We start from the raw sequence: 20,440 nt of genomic DNA on the forward strand, positions 1-20,440 counted from the left end.
CTTCCTCCATTGTTTAATTCCCTTCCCTGAGTGAGATCCTTAGGCAACCAGGCTTCATTAGTTCAGGTGCTAGCCTCAGGGAACTACTTGTTTTAATTAGAGGGATGAAATGGCATTTTAATTGTGCTCAATGATTAATAAACATGCTGAGCTGCTGCATAATGATCTGCTGCTTGAAGAGCTTTCTCTCCTATTCCTGATATCTATATCCATTAACTGATTGTTATCCAGGTTGAGAGCTATCGAGCTCTTCCTCCAACCCAATTGTATGCTGTCTCTCTTCCAATTTTTCTGCTAATAACAATTATTACAGCATGAACCCCATTTTTTTTATAGTAACAGAAAGACAAGGCTAGAATAGAGAGAGCTTACAACATGGTGTACAGTCTATGTAATTTATTTCATTGAACTTCCTTTTAAAAGGGAGATAATAATAGGACCAACCTGACAGGTCTTTGGGAAGATTCAACGAGACAATGCATGCAAAGCACTTACACTAGCTGAGTGGCTGGCCCAGGGTAGTAAGCACTATGAAAATGTTAACTGCCATTATCATTAGTGGTTTTATTGTTATCCTCCTCCTCATTGTCTTTAACTTCTTTATCCTAATCAACTTCATCATCACCGTCATCAAGACCATCATCTTTGGTCAAGATTAGACACTCATAAGTGTCCTATTAGAACTCATGATATTCAATGCATCAGAGGACATTCTAATTCAAGAATAATTTTCTAAAGAGGTGAGGTTGTTTAGAGCTTTCCCCAGTTTCTCCTTTAAGTGGAACAAAAGTCTTTCGGAATGAGTTATGGGAAATATATAAGAGTCATGTATATTAAAGGCTAGTTTCAGGTCCTTTGTAGTTGAATAAAATACTAAGTGTGTACTTGAACTTCAGTAAAAACAGAAACCAGAAAATTTGATGATATAGTGACCTCCTCTTTAAAACTGCATCTGCTTGGGATTTGCAAGAGTTTTACTGGCCGCTCATAATTAGGTGAGTTCTAACAAACTTACAGCTTTTTTCCCTAATGCTGACACTACTAAATTGTTGTCCTTGTATCTCCTGAAAATTGTTCTTCAAGGCCTTATATCTACCTCCAAGTAACTTTTACTTGACTTGATTTGAGGAAGATAATTATGGATGAAAGCCAGATCAGCCGTCACTATTCATGACTGGATGTTATCACATTGGCTGTTACACAACTGATCTTATTCCTTAGCTTGAAATATTAAAGACAGTGTCAAAAATACAGGCCAGTTGATTTACTGACCTACATATGGTTATCCTTTGATGTTACCATAACTGTACACCAATACAACTCACTTATTCTCAAGAAAAGAAAAGTCGATTATGACTGAGCATGGTATAAGCTAAATGCAAAAACTGTCTTCTTTTCATGGAAACAAGTCTGCCCCAATGAAGATGCTTTTAAGTACACAGGGTCATGATATTTCAGTGGGGCAGATATAATTGATTACATGGACCAAATTTTAGCCTGTCTCAAGGGCACTCCTAATCCTTAATGTTAGTTCCTTTAAGGGCCTAAGGTGTCTGTAAGAGTCAAAGGGGAAAGGTGAATGAATTTTGGTTGTGGTCAAACAGAGAGACAGGTTTTAAAATAGGTTTTGGACCTGAAATATCCAGGGTGGGACAGGAAGAAAAAGAAGACTGAAGGTGCCTTCTTGTTTCTACACTTCTCTAGTAAAAACTCTTTGAAAAACACATTTCTGATGCTCCCGTGAAATATAACTACACACTTATTAGAAGGGCTAAAACTACAAATACCGGCCATATGAAGTTTTGCCATGAATATCGAGGAACTGAAACTCTCAAATATTGCTGATGGGAATATGTAATGATACAAGTTCTTTCGAGTTCTTAAGGGGTTAACATACAACTACTATACAATCCAGTATTCTACTCTTGAAGCACATGTCCATACAAAGAGCTACAGGAATTCCTGGACGATGCACCCCCCCCCCCAAAAAAAAAGAAAGATCTACATGAATAGTCATAGCAGCTTTATTTGCAACAGTCAAAAACTGGAAACCCAGTGTCCCTCAAAAGGGGAATGGATACATTTTTGTACATCCATGCAATGGAACACCATTTCCGATAGGAAAAGGAATGAATTATTGACCCCTGCAACCACAAAGATAACTCTTACAGGGAGTGAAAGAGCCAAGCAAAGCTCTAATCAATAGTATCAAAACTGTCATGGCTGCTACTGAGAGGAGAGTGGAAAGGGGATGACAAGGAGAAAGGAAACTTTTGTGAGTGATAGATCTGGTCATCATCTTGATTGTGGTGATGGTTTCAGGAGGGCATGCATGTGTCAAAACTTTTCAAATTGTATATTTTAAATGTGTGCATTTTATTGAATGCCAATTATACTTCAATGAAGCTGTTAAATATAAATTAAATAACTTGCTCCCAATTTTTTGGGCATAGTATCTACGCTGATTGGTCCAGATAGAATGGCTCTTACTCTGAAATATGGTCCCAATATAGTGGCTTTTTTTGTTTTTTTGTTTGTTTGTTTTGTACATGGGCAGGCACCTGGAATCGGACCCAGCTCTGGCATGGCAGGCGAGAACCCTGCCCCAACATGATGTTTCAATCCCTGGTGTGTGGGTGTCTGTGAATTTTTATTAAAGGATATCTATTGTTACGTAAAGAGATGGACTTAAAAAGTATTATCCTTAACTAGATATAGGCAACATTAAATATAGTGAGAACTTTCTCTAATAAACAACCAGAGTAATGGAAACATAGTTATGTAAATACGCTTGTGGTAACTCTTTGATTGTTTGTGGTCATTTGAATAAGCAGACAGGAATGTCATGCTAAATTAAGATTTTAGATTATCTTTCTGATTTCCTCTCTAATTTTCAAAAGGCCTACAAGGAGACATTTTTCTCAAAAGCTTATTGTAATACCCTGCTTCCACAGCCCAACCCTTTAGCATAAAAGAGTCAGTCAATCCTAGCCACACCTTTGCTGACATAATGTTGATCTCAATGAGTCAATCCATTAATGGATCCTTTTTTTCATACAATTTACTCTTACCTTCTCCATCGCACTTGACTTTTCTTCCAATTTCTCTATAGCCTTTATGATGCGAAGGTATTAGAGAGCAATTCAACAATGCGCACTGAAGACACGTCTAAACTTTTAATGCACCAAGTTTTTTCAAAGTATCACAAGCTCTCAAAACTTGAACCATAGTAAAATGGTTCCTGAAAAGGGATGGTTTCTGAGAAAGTGACTATCTTGGGCAATAAAGGCCGTCTCAATACAATTAGACAGCTATCTATTCATATAACTACCAAAACAGATATATATATACTTATAATAAATTGTTACTAAAATTATATTACCCATGAATGCTCTTTAATAATCAAGAAGTAAGTAGATTATAATAATTTAGTGGCTTTGGCATTGATTGCTTACTTTGTTATTATCCTATTTTTGTTGAAGCCTAACACCCATATTAAGTGCTTACATAAAACTATCAGGAAGTTAGTTTAAAATTATCTCACTGAGAGAGAGAGAGAGAGAGAGACAGAGAGAGAGAGAGAGAGAGAGAGAGAGAGAGAGAGAGAGAGAGAGAGAGAGAGAGAAGGAAGAAGAGAAGAAATGAAGGAAAGGAGGAAAGAAAAGGATAAAAGAAGGAAGAAAGGAAAAGAAGAGAAAGAAATCTTATCTGTATATAGTAACTGTTGTTACTTTGTCACTAGTCATGTTTGAATTAGTTTAGATTCTCCACTTTAATTCTAAATCTTGACTGCACATTTTAGATTTACTTGGGGATCTTGAAAAAAAATTAATGTCTGGATTTTACTATAGACCAAATGAATAAGAATCTCTGAGAATGGGGCCCAGAGACTGATGATTTTGAAGGATTTCAAAACTCCCTTAAAAGAACAGGACTACTCCCTTAAAAGAACAGGACTACCGAATTCAATGTGCAAACTGGTAACAGAAGTGCTGGGGCAGCTTTAATCTTCTAATCTTAAATTGATGTAACCCTACTGGCGTCTGTCCTCTCATTCTGTGGCCACTTCGTCTACCAAGGCCACTACAACTTATATTTTGGCATCCTTCTGATCCCCCTCTTACCCAGTCTCCCAAATAAGATCCAATAAGAAAAAAATCTTAGTAAGCAGTGGAAACTTTACGGAAGATATTGTTAGGGAGTCAGAGGAGGTGCTTTACATCACATACTCCACAATAAGTTGACACTTGCCTACCTCCCAAACTTTGTCTCCCTCACTGCAACTGACATTTATTTTCTGTCTACATTTCTCCCACAAATGCTGACTCCTGTCTTCCTTGCTTTGCAGAGCAATTCAACTCCACCCCAAACCTGTATACTCCCGTAGAAACAAAAGGCCCTGCAATTAATAGGTCTTTCCATCCTTATATTACACTGTGACCACTGTGTTATTATTTGAGCTTGCCTTTGCAACCCTCTGAACTCCAAACAGCTTATCAAAGAACTTCTTCCAAACACACATAGTGATCTCCACATGCCATCTGCTAAGATAATAAAATAATCTTCATATCATTTCATTAACATAAATTAATTCTGACCACAATGCAAACGGTACTCATATCTAGGTAAAGCAAACTTAGAACTGGAAAAGAAGAATTGGAAAGCAATTTACAGCTGAAATAACTACAGGTCAGAGAGTTATGATTTAAAACAGACAGAATGGAAATAACTGTTGGCAATCTTATAGTGCTCGATCAATAGTTTCACTGTTCTAATGTAGACTTTTCTCTAAAACTTCAGCGAGGATCATCCCTGGTGGCTTTAACTAAGTAGGTCTGGGATTGGACCAAGAACTGAAATTTTTGCCAGCTCCCAGTTGGCTCTCATGCAGGTGTCTACGAACCTCATTTTGAGATGTCAAACTTTAACGTGCATTGAAAACATCTTAGGATCATGTTAAACTGTACATTCTTTCAGCAAATCCTGGGTGGAGCCCCTGCTTCTGCATATCCTACAGAATCCCTAGTGTCATTAATGATATGACCCAGGCAGCACACCTTGAGTGGCAAGGTAGTAAGATTTTGAAAATGAAAGTTGGAGATAAGTGACACATATGATTTGGGCAGTATCCGTAAGGGTTGATGCTGTGGAAAATTCATTTAGATCCCCTGCTTTGTCCCGTGTATCTGCTCCCTGCACTGACCTGGACCAATTTCTCAGATTTGCTTTCCGTTAAAGAGTTAATTAAACAATAATTAACAATTGTGGATTCAATAAGTCTTTCTCTTTCTTTGTTCAAATTATCTTTGCGTACCATCTATGATAAGGATTGGTAAACCACTAGAGGCAGGCCAAATACAGCTGCTGCCTCTTTTTGTAAATAAAGTATTATTGAACACAGAGACATCCATTTGCTAATGGCTGTGTTCCTGCTACAATGGCAGAGGTGAGGTAGTTGTTACAGAGACTATATGGCCCACAAAGCCTAAAATATTCACTATACAACCTTTTAAGAGAATGTTTGATGATTCTTGACCTTTGAGGCCAATACATTGGCCCTGATGTATTTTCAGCATAAGATGTAGTAAAAGAAAAGGAGGAAGGCATTAATTATTCAGCAATTTTCCAGAGTTCAGGAATTTCCATTTCTCTCTCCTTCTTCCTCTAATGTACTTCATTCTCTACTGCTATTCCATTCACTGAGACATTTTTTTTGTTCTTCTATTCAGCCAATAGTTAATATAAATATTTACTATGTCCTAAGGAGTGATAGAGATGTTCAGAGGAGGGGAAGTTCATTTTGGTGACAGGAAAGTCTTCATGGAGAAATTCGAATTTAAGTTTGTTTCTTGATTTGTTTTTTAAAGTAGACATTCATTTGCAAAGAAGCACAGAGAGTATCTTAGGCAAAGAGAATGAATAAATTTAGAAGTCAAAGTTAGAACGCTCAAAGTGTATTCAATATGCAAGCTAGGACTGTGTGTAATTAGATTGGGGTATTCATTCAGGCTGGTGGAAGACATAGCTAGACTTCAAAGGGTCCCGAAAGCCAGTCTAAGAAATTGACAGAATTCTTCCATCCTCGCTACTACAAATTGGTCCCCAAATCAGCATTCGCACTTCCTGGAAGCATCCTTGCTAGAAATGCAGACTGTGTGCCCCCCTCCTCTGGAACTACTGAACCACATTCTTCATTTTAGCAAGATCTCCATGTCATCTGAGGCAAATTGAAGTTTGAGAATCATTGCCCTAGGAGAGGAGAACTTGTACAGTGGAGGGAGTACAGAACTGGGACTCCAAAGGATCCCAGAGCTATCATCATCACAGAGTGTCCTCAGAAAAGTCACTTAAAATCTCTGAGCTTCAGTTGCCTCATATACAAAATGATGATTTTTGAACCTTCCAAGTCTTAACACTCTATTCTCCCATTCAGTGAGAACCAACTAAAGGGAGATTTTTATCTGGGAAGTAAGATATCACAGTTATGCTTTAAGAAGACCAAGCTAAGGACTGTTTTCAACGTGAACTGGAGATGGGGAGTGGGGAGAAGAAGAAGGAAGTGGAGGAGGAGGAGGACATGGATAAGGAGGAAGATGAGGAGAAGGAGAAGGAAGAAAAAGAAAGGATGGAAGGAAGGAAGAAAGAAAGGTAAAAAGGAAGGAAGGAAGAAAGAAAGGAAAGAGGAACACCAATTAAAAGCACAGTGTGGGATTTCAAACATGCAGTTATAAGAATTGAACTAAAAAAAAAAAAGTTTTTTGAACAGAATTATTTACCATAGATAACTTTTTAACCTCAGCATTATATTCCATTGTCTATATTTTCCTTAGCGTCCTTTCCATTAAATGCATTAAACTGCAAGGCACAGGTCATACCAAAAGAGATGGAAGAGAAGGAGACAGAGAGAGGTTGAAAATAGCATTTCCCAAAATCCAGTGGTATCAAAGGAATCCAAGCAATTCCAATGGAAGTGTAAAAAAAAAAAAAAAGCTCTAAAATGGGTTGCTTTTTTTAATGGATACATTTTTTGACATGGCTGCTGTCCTTGGATTAGAATGCTGTGGCATGAGTCATGGGCCTTCCACAGGAAATTGTTCATGCCTCACTCAAAATTGTCTGTGCCATCAGCACTGCCGAAGGCATGGAATTATTTTTAAAGGCATGAACAAGTTGACAAAATATTAGTATTTTTTGCTTCCAAAGAAAACCTTTACTTTTATATATTATGTTGTTAGTGACTAAGTACGGGGATTTATATTCCACCTTTCTTTACTTTTTCAAAACATTTTCATAATAAAGTTTTCCCCCCGACCACAGTAGGTGTCTTTAACCATTTCTTCTAGATAAGTAGAAAGTGTCTACTTGAATTGATTGAATTCAAAGGATCCACTTCATGGTTTTTTATTTATGTCTCCCCACATTTAAAATAAATAAGGTTAATCCTGATAGAACAAGGTTGTATGGGTCTTAGGAGGATCTATTTTTTCCATCACATCTCTTTTGTTCCATCTTGCTTAGCATATCAGATGCTAGATATATTTTGATTAGTTTGTACTTTAATGGATCATGTATGGAGAGTCCACCTTTCACATTGGGGCCATTAATTTTTCTTGAGTCTGATGGAAAAAACAGGTAGAGCTTTTTTTGTGTGCTGATTGAAAAGTGATGGATTATTTTCATGTGGTAAGAAACACAATGTTTTCTTTAGCACAGCAGGATATAATGTTTGCAAGGTCTAACAGTGAAATATTATGCATATCTGCTGCTGGCCGGCTGCCAGAAATGGAACTGCAAAATCGGAGGAGATTTTGAATTTGAATCTTAAATCCAGTGCAGCCTACAAAGAAACTAATGAGCCATTCTAAGCAGAAAAAGCATTTGTACTAATAGATGATGCCTGCCATACATGCCAGCATTTAACAAAATGGTAAATAATTATTCATTTAAATGTTACCTTGAACTTTATTTCAAGAAAAAAAAGACACTTATTCCTCGCAATTTCCAATACACACAGCTGCTAGGATTTTTTTTTTTTTCTAGCCCTATTTCAGAGGCCTGTGACATTTCCTTCCCTGTGAAAGTAGAGTCATTTTCCATATAGTTTTTTCCTCATGTAGCTGAAAAATTGATTCACAGAAAACTTTATTTTGCCATTATTTAGTATTTAAAACTGTTATTTTCAGATCCGTACATAGCATAATAAAAAGTTTTGAAACGCAAGAAAAAAAATTTTTAAACATAAGATTTTATAAAGGGAGGGAGGGAATTTTTTGTGTTTGTGGAATGTCTTAAACACTTTTGTCTTACAAAGTCAAGGACCTGGCAATAGGAGTCCTTTCTACACCCAGCATTCTTTTATATCACAGTAAACTGTTAGTTTATTAAGACAAAAACAACTCACATGTTCATTTACACTGACATTGTTTTCTAAGAAATACTCGATACCTTAGAAGGCTGGAGACTTCTTTTCTGTGCTTTTAAATTGTATTTTATCTTAGGGCCAGGATATTTCATCTAGTGTGCCTCAAAAGTAATTTGGGTCTAGTAGAATACTTGCTCAGTTTAAATGGAGAATATGGAAAAAACACTTGCTATTACTGCCCCTCTTTGTAAACAGAGAAATCTTATGGGAAGAGACATTTGCTACATCTTGATGCCCCCCAAATTGTATTTTATATTACTATATTTCAATCTCCATTTTAAAGGTGGAATTATAACTTTAAACTATAGGCTTTTACTTTTAAGACCACAATAATTTCCCAGGGCTGCAGCACTGCAGGGAGGGGCACAGAAGCTGGGTGTCCTGGAAACATAGGGTGTAAAGAAGAGAGAAGAAGGCCTGATGCAATGACAACTCTTGTACTTTAAAATCACAATTGAGACATGCTGGTGACACGTTGAATCAGGCCTTCCTCCTGCCTGCCTACCTGGAAGCTGCATTGACTCTTTCAGGCCTCTTGGGTATGGTAGAGTAATTTACTGCTCACCTGCCCCAAATGGTGCAGGCCTGCTCTATCTCCGAATAGACGGAAAACCTCAAAGACTTACTACGGGTGGTTTATAAATTTGGAGGATATGGGCTTATGTTCTAGAGACATTTTTTTTAATGTCACATATCACAGTCACTTTGGTTTGTGTAATAGATATAAATAATACATTATTTTTTAAAGTTTGGAGATCCCATAATCCATGCATTAAAGCACTAAAAATCTTAATTTAAAATTTAAAATGATACGAAGCCCCATAAAGTATGCAACAGAATGTAATTTAAATTCAAATGTATTTTCTTTAGTTTGCTATGCAATAGTCACACTTGATAGGAAATATACTCCTGACTAAAACAAAAACAAAAACAATTCTACAAGGACTACCCCAATATTTGAATTGTGTGAATTGAATCTGCTTTGGGGAGATGGTAAAAGTTTCCCTTATTGGTTAGAAACTTATTAAAACTTAGAAATAAAGAAAAAATCTTTTAAGAACATATTAGTAGAATGCTTGAGGACATATTTCTAAACAAAGTAGGTAGTGTCGATTCTTAAAAACATCTAACTTTAAAGAGATGCATGAGTTATGCTAGCCAATAGATGAACTTTAGGCTGCACAGAAATTACAACATAATATTCAGAATGTAGAGGTGCAAAGGAAAAGAATGCTGACCATATTTTCTCATTGTCATTGGAAAATTTAAAAAGAAAGGAAAAATGTAGCTATACTAGCACTGTGAAATGTAAAATGACTAACCTAGAGATGCTTCTGCCATGATTAAATTAAGATTATCAAATCTCTTTACTCAAAACAATAAAAAAGAACATCTAAACATATAGTATATATTTGCATATATATACAATTATTATATATTATCTACAATTATGGTAATGAAAAACTACTATTTTTTGCTTTTTACACAGTTTACAATTTTTTTCCTGGTCTCCATTTTCCCTGCGTTGCCACTCATGAAAGCAGTCATGTTCCTATATTTTAAGTTTGATTACATTATTGAGTGATTAACATTTCCTTCTGGTTCATCTCAGCCTATAAATTCCAGCCGGTGCCTTTTCCATTGTTCTCTCTCCTTCTCCTTGAGCCTTCACTTTGGCCTCCAAAAACTCTTAGACTTAGTTTAAAGAAATGACTTTCTATATTTAATATTTAAGGAAGTTGAAAAATTTAATTTCAGAATACAATATACACAAAATATCTAACTAGAGATGTTATGATTGACAGGTTCAATTGAAATTTTAACATGCGCTTTAGGACCTTTCCAATCCTTTTATTTTATTTACCCTAAGTAGCTAAAACCTGAAGGAGAAAGGAGTCAGATCACAAACTGTACACGGAAGAACCCTCCTGAACATTGCTCAAGCTTGCGAAGTTAAAAGCATATGGCTGATTAGCCATGTACACATTTTTAATAATCGCACATCAAGCACATTTTATTATTGCATAATCAAATGCCTTAGTGTGTCAAATACACATTTTCCACAATACTAAAAGTAAGAATTTACAAGAAAAGCAACCACGGTTCAATTCTATGTCCATGATTAGAAAACACTAAAACAAGTCAGATATCTTTTTTCAATGTCAAATTTGAATTTATCATCTTTTCCTAAGAGTTATTTTCCTCTCCTAGCTTTTTTTAAGAGCTATGATTACCTCTCTCAGAAAAAAAAATATTTGAGGATATCTTCAGTCATGTTAAAGTCTTCTGTAACATGTCCTTGGCATGTTCTGCTTTTACTGAAACATTTCTATAATTTATAGAAGTTGTATTCGTCTTTAAGACAGTCATTTTTAACTGTTGATCAAAGAAATTCACAATGGATGTTAGATTAAAAATCATTTTTTAGTGCTTTTGAAACCTTAATAGGAGTAAGAATTTTCCATCAAAAATTTTAACTAACAAATAAAATCCATTCTAACCTTTCAAAACCTTAGAAGTGATGGGCTTCTATTTCGCCCTGACAAAGCAAAGCAGTAGAGAAATTTTAACTGATAAATTGTAAAATGCTTTCTCCTTTAAGGATTGTAGAGTTCCAAATGTTTTGATACTAAAAACCAACTGACAGATCTTATGAATATTCGTAAAATCATCCTTCGCTCCTTTGTAGGCCGTCAAAGATACAAAAAGAATCATAATATGCATTTTGGAAAGCTGTGTGGTGATATAAAAGAGTCCCATGCTAAGAGCAGACGGAAAATGGTCGTTATTATTAATTTAGAAAAACAAAAGAGCAGCCCAGCATTTCAGTAATGTGGCAAGTTGTGTGCTCTTGAAGGAGAGGGGGTTTTATAATTGGATTTTAGAGTAATTTAGAAGACGAGATAAGATGTAATGGTTGTATATTAGAGGTTAGAACTACAACAGAAACCCATAATGTAAGGGTTCATTGCACTGGGAGAAAACAGAACAAAGAAAAGCAGCGTCAACCGAAAAGGGCCTGAGTGAGGAAGCAACAAGGTGAGGCGGGGCTGGGAGGCCGGACCCTGCTCGCCGGGCGCCGGCGGCGAAAGCCCAGGCACGACCTCCTCTCGCAGCAGACACTCAGGGACCCGGGCTTCCTGCAAAACAGTTTTTCTTTAGTGACCTTGTCGCCCTCTCCAGCTCCCTCCTCCGTCCTGGCGGTTGGCGTTTCTTTCTCCCCAGCAACCCTGTAAATCAGTTTCTCCTCCGCCCGGACGTCGGGACCCTTAACCTGCCGTCCTGGGGGGGCTCACCTGCCGGATCCCAGGTTTGCTCAAGGGAGGTTGTGGGGACCGTGTCCCCGGGCTCCTCACCACCAGGCCACCAGACACACACCCACACCCTGCAGAGGCCGGGCCGACCCTCGTGGTTCTCTCCACCCTTCCCCAGGGAACGCGGACTGCACTCGGGAGGGCAAGGAAGTAGGGGGCAGAAGGAAAAGCAAAACCTGCCTCCCACCCGTCAATTTCCACTCCAAGCCTTGGGCAGGTAAATGTACTTTTTTCACCCCTTTATTGGAATCCCTTTCACAAGAATCCAGTACAGAAAGTCCAGGTTTGCAGGTGAATGCCTCAGGTGAACGGTTCGTTTTGGAGGAAAGCATCTAAGCGCAGGCAGGGAAAGGCTGCTCCTAGAATCCCGGCTGCGTTGCGGGTCTCGGGGGGAGGGGGCCGGGGGAGGGCGCTGAATTCCGTCCTAGTTACCGGCGCTCGGCTACCCCCTGCTGGGCGGGAAGCTCGCCGGACCGCCGCTCTCCCTCCAGAGTCCTGCCGCCTCCCGCAGCCCGGCCAGCACCCGCCGGCTTCCTGTGCGATTGTGATCACACGCTCCCTCCACGGAGCTGGAGTGTGAACTTGCCTTCCAAAGCCAAGAGGTGCTAAAGATATTTTTTCAAGCCCTTTGTATGCCAGTTTAAGCAGAACAAATCTATTTATTTTTTGTGAGGATTCGGTGTATTAAAAGCATACGCATAACTCAAATTGTATAGTAAAATGACGTTAGGCTTTGTTGAGCATGAGAAGTGTGATTGCTCAAGCCCCATTTCCAGTCCTTCTCCTGAAGCAGAACACGGGTTATATAAAAGACATTGGCCCAAAGGCCTAAAAGGTATCATAGTTTCCAGGATTTCTCTAGCTCTCTCCTTCCCACAACCCTCTAAAGAAAGCCCCAGCTACAGAAACTTTGGCAAATAGTGGTGGACAGGCAAACGATTTTTAACCGGATCAAGTTTTAAAATGCAGATTAACACATTTTAATTGTCCTACAAACCACTCTAAGTCACTCTTAACAAAATTCATATCGGAGGAAATTCACTGCCATGACTCTAATGTGTATACACTATTTGTAAAGCACAGTTATTAAACCTCAGGCACATTTAGAAGACATGGCTTAAAAACACCCTTAATACAGAATAAAGTAAAATACAAATATAAAGGGATTGGTTGTTATAAGCTGCAGCACAGCTGCTGTGGCAGAAGCGGCAGAAACATATAAACAGAGGGTGCATTTAGTTATACTGAGTGGCCCAAGTGTCTTTTTCAAACCCACACAATTCTAATTCGGACACACTTTTTCATTTCATTTATTTTGCAGACCAAGCAGAAAAGAAATGGACATTCAGATTAAGTAAACAGGGGCCTGATATACAGCCACTAGACTGCCAGATAGACAACTTCTGTTTACGTGGTAAAGAAACAATGTCAAAACTGCATCCTTTCCTGCATTTATTGGCGTGAAATGAAAACCCAAATATATTCAACAAATTACTCAGAGACCAATGGGCTTCTAGCCTCGCTTGTGTGCTAAGTGTCAGAACACTTGAACTCCACAGCATACCGCAGCCTCAGAAATAAATATAAACATCTCTCTGTGTCAGAAGAGGATAAACAGATTAGGATTTCACTAAATCCTCCAGTTGCTTTGGTCCCATGTTCTGGCCTACAATCAGCCCTCCACAGTTTTCCAGCCGATGTCTGCTCCTCTCAAGGCCATGAGCAAATGAAGGACAAGACAAGGCACACTGGGAAGAGAGAAGGACTACCTGGAGACTTTGCTTTCTTTTTCTCAGAGAGAATGCGATATACAAATTACCTTCTCTTCAAACTCGGGCACTCTAATTCCATTTTTCCTTAATGGCCTCTGTGTCAATTACTGCTCTCATGTCATAGCAAAGTCATGTTCAAGAGACAAGGGCTATCACTAATAGAAGAGGCTCTTACTTAAAGTGAATTCAAGTATTTCTGTCCCCCACCCCCCCAAATCAGTTGGAGAAGCCCTTTAGCCTTTCCACCATGTTCTACGAGATAATACACCGGAGTTTAATCTCTATTCCTGCTCAGCAAGTCAAGTATTTTCTTTAAGCCAACTGTTGCTTTCTGATGACTCCAACCCTTTTCTTATTTGAGTCATTTTCTCTTGTCCATTTCTATTTTGGACCATTCAGGTCAGACCAAGCCTATATGTTCTTAAATACTCTCTTAAAATGAATTAATCCATTACCCAAAAGAGATTTGAGGGTCTTTTTTGTTTGGTATTGTGCATTGAGCAATGGAGGATACAAAATAAGTGTAAATATTGTACTTGATCTAAAGTATATTATAACATCATTGGAAAAACCATATCAAACTAATAATATACAATGTAATATAATAAAAAGTGAAATGGTAAAAAATGGTTATCAAAGGATGAAGTACTTGAAACATGAGAAAATCAAGGGACCGGAAGACTTCACTCCAAGCCTTGGGCAGGTAAATGTACTTTTTTCATTCCCTACTTCAGTAAGGAAATAAAGCTTAGATGAACAAAATAACAGAGTACTTATTCTATCAGACATCATTGCAAATGCTTGTGTGTATATATATATATATATATATAATCTCCTTTAACCCTCTCAATAACCTGATGAGGTAGGTATTATTATGTCCACTTTAGAGGCAAAAATAATTGAGATCTGAAAAAGTTAAGGTCACACAGTTTGTAAATGGTAGAGCTGAGCTTTGACCCTTAACCCAGGACTTAAACCCTGGGCTTGTAAATCTATGCTACACAACTCTGAAGTCACATTTGCAAACATTGTTAACCAAAAGAAACTGACTGCTCTGTATTCCAGAGAGTTCAGTATTGCATAGTCCAATATACATATTAAAGGTCTCAAGAAACCCCAATTGCATATGAATGAACCAGGTAGGTGAAGGTGACTCAAGTAACAGGAAAAAAATGTATGCAGCTGCAAAACAACTGTTCACAAGTAAAAAGTTTTATTTGGTCCATTGGTCCTTTTGCCATTTGAAGTTAAACCTCAGAATGATTTAGATGGGGTTGAAGGGTAGGCACAACTCTGAGTGCCTTCCTACTGACATATCTGTAACAATTTCGGGGTCTGAGGCAAGAATGCAAATGGAGAGCCACCCATAGACCCATGTCTATAAGTTTACATGTAAAAGGCAAGGTAACAAACTCTTAAAATAAAATACCTTCTATCTTTCTATATTAACACACATACTTCACAAGATATAATAAGGTCTCAGGCAAAAGTTTTTAAATTTTTGTTTTTTTAGAAAAGTTGTGAGGTGTACAGAAAAATCACATAGAAAGTACAAAATTCCCATATATACACCCCTACATGCAGTTTTCCCTATTATTAACATTTTGCATTAGTGCAGTACAATTGTTAGAATGAATGAACCAGTATTATTATGGTTCTATGATTAACTAAAGTCCACAGGTTAAAATAAGTTTCACACTTTGTGTTGTATACTTACATGTTGCTGTTGTTTTAAAATTTTTATGGTGCCAATATATATTCAACATGAAATTTCCCATTTTAGCCATCTTTAACTATACAATTTAATGGTGTTATCGATATTCACAATGTTGTGTTTTCATCCCCACCATCCATTGCCTAAACTTTTCCATCTCCCTAAACAGAAGCTCTGTACTAACGAGCATTAACACCCCCTTCCCCACCCCTGGCCTGGCAACCTGCATTCTAGATTCTGGCTCTGTGACTTTGAAGTCTATTTATTTCATGCAATATTTGTCCTTTTGTGTCTTTATTTCACTCAGCATGATGTCTTCAAGGTTAATCCATGCTGTAGCATGCTTCAGAACTTCATCCCTTTTTAGGGCTGAATAACAGTCTATTGTGTATCTATACAACATCATTTTTCTATTGATGGACACTTAGGTTGCTCCCACCTTTTGTTTGGCTATTGTGAATAATGCCGCCAGGAACACTGATGTGCCAATATCCGTTTGACTCCCTGCTTTCAATTCTTTGGGGTATTTACTCAGAGGTAAAATTGTCAGGTTATACGGTAATTCTGTATTTCACCTTTTGAGGAACTGATAAGGCCAATTTTGAATTTAAAATTTGTGGACTTGTTGGAATTCTGTGGTAGAATATAGCAGTGTGGCGAGATTGACTTGGGGTTTCTGACCCCAATCCCAGAGCCATTCCCAGGATCTTCTCACTCCCCCTTCTCTTCTGACCTCTTACCCTGCCCTGCACCTCAAGGGCCTCACACATTTAAGCTCTGTCCAGAGACCCTCACCCTGGCCAGCTTCCCCCTGCCGTAGCCTAGCTATTGAGGAGCTCAGGTCAGCACAGCCCCAAGACCAGAGAGCATGCTAGGCACAGAGTCAGACATGAGCTTTGTTAGGAATTACGACCAGAGGGTTTCCAGGGGCAGTTGTGCACCGCAAAGACGGCAGAGCAAGGAGCAGTTTACAAGGGTCTAGAACAAAGACATTCCCTAGGGTGTGAGAACAGAGTTTTAGGAGGGCCTCATGACACAGGGGTTTGGAGATTTGTTATCAACAGTGATCAGGGGAGAGGAGTTTTAATGTTTTACAAGATAAGTGGTTTATGATACCATCTGTACATTTTTTTCCCTGAGAAGGTCTGTTGACCTTTAACTTACGTCCTGGTCATGTAGGTGGCTACGTGCGGCAACTTACTCTCAATATGGAGGGGGAGCCTGGGCCTCCACAACCCCACCCTCCAGTCAATAGCTTCAATAGCTCAGGCCCAAGGATGTACATACTGGCAACACAATCTGTAGTCAGAGGGAGAGACCCAGGGAAGCGTCCATGCAGGCTGAAAAAGCAAGCTTCAGGTCATTTCCTCAGGGAATTACAGGGAGCTGGTTACCTGGGGTGGGTGTTCACTGTTGCTCAAAGTATGGTCCCAGTACCGGTGTGCTTAATAGAAATGCACAGTTCAGCTCCACTCCAGGACTACAGAATTAGAATCTCCATTTTAGTAAAACTCCCAGGTGTTTCCTAGACACATTCAAGTTTGAAAAGTTCTTGGCTGTTTGATCTGCAGGTCCATTTGTCCCCATGGACCTCTCATCCTGTGAAGAGAGGCAAGGCTGAATGAAGTCCTCTGAACGGTAGCACTTAGGGTAGGATCCCTTCTTGCCTGGGGCTGAGGATCTACAAGGCCAGACCAAAAACATAAATAAGTAAAGCAGGGCCCTAGTACAAAGACTTATGCCACACTGCGTATGGAGGAAGTGGCGAGTCTGCCCTGCCAATAGGGGGCAGCCAGTGCTTGGCTACAGCTCATAGTGGCCCTAGGGTTATACAATGTTGGGATCAAATTGTAAACAGGGAGTGATGAATATACTAGATCAATAGTTCTCATGGTTGGGGGGGGTTGGGGAGGATGTGTTTCAGAATCTCCTGAAAAGGTATTAGAAATTATTGCAAAATACCCAGGAAAATATTTAGAGAACATCTAAAATTTTGGTAGAGGAAGGGAGACATAAACATTTTTATAAAGAAATTTCCCAAATGATTTTGAAACTCTGCTTTCTCCCTAACCTCTATCTCCACCCATGTCATGTTAAAAACAGTTATGGACAGTAAAATACAGTTAGTTACTTACATTACATCCACTGTCCCTGTTCAGAGCCGGAGGTGCAATTGAAGAGGCTGGTGACCCACCTAATTCCTTTCTCAGTCATTCTCTTGGAGCTATAATACATACGGGGAAAAGTCCAATCTCCATCTTCACTCCACAAATGGAGCCAAAGTAGATGTAACAGTTGCTGGATCCTTTTGTTCCCCTGTGAATCTCTACGAGAGAATGCATCTTGCCCTGTGCATCTGGGTTTTATCAAAGAAAACGTTCATTTGTACCCAGGATATCTGTTTCTAAGTGGTTACATTCTTCAAAGTAGGCAAAAGGTGAAAAAAGGTAAATCGAAAGGAAATCAGTGTAATTATTGAAGACCACCAAGAAAATCATTTCTGTTTCTTTATCTACATTCTTACGTGTGTATAACAGGACAGACAATATCCAAATCAAATTCCAAAAATAATTTATCTTTGACATTGGAATACAAGGCTGCTATTTTCTTTAACAAATTTTTATTGAGTGCCCACTACCTCCTAGGTACTTCCACCTACGTTATTTTATTTCATCCTTATGCTACCTCTTGGAGTGAGTTAAATTAGCAGTCTGAGGCAAAGAAAGGATAAATCAACTGCCCAGATCGTCCATCAGCAGGCTAGCCGGGGAGTGTCTCTAACTCACTTTCCACTTTCTTTTACTTGGTTTTCTGGCACTATTGAGAATGGTATAGTCAGCAAATATCTTCTCTCATTATTGCAGCTTAGCATACTGAGCAACCAAAGTCTAAAAATTTGAACACTTTTGAGGAAAGACCTTTTAAATATATCATGCATTTTCTTGCCTTCTACACAAAGGATAGTGAACATGATTTAGTCTTTTGCTAAGGATTCAGGGCCATCATGAAAATGTTTTATTGTGCTCTGTACAAATATGCTTATATTTTCTAACTTTTCTGTCCCTTTCCTGCTTGTGTTTTATGTGTTGAAGTAAGCATTAGGAATGGTCTGGGTAAGAGCCAAGGGATAAAGTGCTTGGGATTAGTGTAAGGGCTTTGAGACTATTTCATGAGCCTGGAGACCCTTTTCACTTCCAAATGTGGGAATAAGATTGTTGGTAAACTGACTTGTAGATATGGTAGTAGGTAGCATTTGAAGTTTTAGAGCAATAGAGTCATTTACCTAAATCTATTTAGCTTAAGAAATCCCATAGCCAGAGAAATAATTATGTGGGTCATACAATTGCAGAAGAGAAGAGAGGGCAAAATCTAACAGTTGAGCGCACAGACTCTGCAGCTAGATGAGGATATTCTGACATTGCCATTCATTCACTAGCAGTGCGATCTTGAGTAAGTTGCATAACTCTTTTTTGCATCCTTTTCCTCACCTGTTCTCAGGAGTTCTTATGAGGATAAAATGAGTTACATGTACTTACAAAGTTCTTTGAATAGTACCAGCACGTAGGAACTGCTTTGTGCTTGTAAAATAATATAAACGGGGGAGGGTGGGTCATAGATAATCCTAAAAGGTTATAATCTAGGATCAACTGCATAACTAGAATGGCTCTAGACTTGAGGCTACCCCTCCCTGCCGTGCTGTGTGTGATGCCTATTAAAAGGGCCCCGCAGAAGTAGGTTGGTTATTTCTCGTGAACTCCATGGCTTGTGGTAACACAATCCATCATGAGAGGCTGCAACAGGCTGACATTTTCCACATGTAAATCCTGCACTTTGTAATGTAAGAGCAATTACTTTTATGAATAAAATCTTTCCAATCCACCATTTCAAATCCTTGTCTTGCCATGTCATAGTCAAAACATCTGTCCATTAAAGGCAATGTAAAAGTGTATTAAACCAAGTGTGTTTGGTTTGGGACATCTGCTTCTTTCTACTGGTATGAGAACTATTCCAAATTCAATGGGTTCAGTCTGCAAGGCTTTCATGAAAACTTTTCAGTCATATTCATGGGGATTATCAAATAGCCCACAGTTTTGATTACTGTGCTAGGTTCAAATAGAATTCAGAGTTCAACAAGGGACTCCATCAAAATAATGGTAATAATAACAACAGTGATGCTAAGGATAAAAATTCTTTGCATGACACTTTTACATAAAAGCTCAAATAGTGATGCTAAGTTTTATATAAATATGATACAATGGCTTGAACTATAATGAGTATACTTGTAAAACTGTTCTTTCTTTGTCCATCATTCTGCGTTCTTGCTGAAAGTAGTCATTGTTTTCTTACCAACTTGAAGGAGGAAAAGAATAAACAGAGGTTGAATTCATGAGACCAAGGTAGTGGCATTGATTTCAGATTACATCTGACTCAACTCCGATATCTTTACATCTTTTCTCTATAGATGTCTTACTTGAAGCTGAAACTATGTAAAAGTTTGGATATATTTTCCAAGAAATCATTTGCTGATAAATATATGTTTAGAGCTCAGTTGTAAGGTTGTAATTACATTTTGGAGAAAGATATGTAAGAAATGTAGTCAAGAAGATACTCTTCTTTCATTGTGGTCAATCAACATTTGGCTCATAAGTATAAGAAGCGCAGCTTTCTAAAACAATAATGCTATGTGAGGCTCCTTGACCACGGCATTTTTTACTGATCATTTTCCACGTTTCATCTTCTTTCCATTCTTTATCAGCAGTAATTTACAGTAGAAAGAATAGAAAACTTGGAGTCAGGATAAATTCTGTTCAATTCCCAATATTATCACTCATTGACTGTATGAATTTGGGCAAGTTATATGACATTTCTTCCTGTTTTCTCAACTCACAGGGTAGGGTTGAATGACAGCAAAGTTGCAACGTGTAAGATGCTACGTATTCACCAAGTGCTACTACATGCTAGGCTTCATGGAGGTGGATTATATACACTGATGATTAAAAGTCGTCCTCAATGAATTATACCTTCCTGGGGCCATGCCATTTAGAATGTGACTTTACTCCTCCTCTCATTGAGAAGTAGCGGCTTTTTCTGAATCCCTTGATTCTGGTCTAGCCTGGAGTTTTCTTTTGACCAATAAGGGTAGGGAAAAAGAAAGTGACATTCTAGGACTTCCAAACCCAGGCCTGAAATGGCCCTGTGGCTTCTTCTGTTTTCACTC

This window comes from Tamandua tetradactyla, chromosome 17, assembly GCF_023851605.1.
Source record: "Tamandua tetradactyla isolate mTamTet1 chromosome 17, mTamTet1.pri, whole genome shotgun sequence".
NCBI classification, from domain to species: Eukaryota; Metazoa; Chordata; class Mammalia; order Pilosa; family Myrmecophagidae; genus Tamandua; species Tamandua tetradactyla.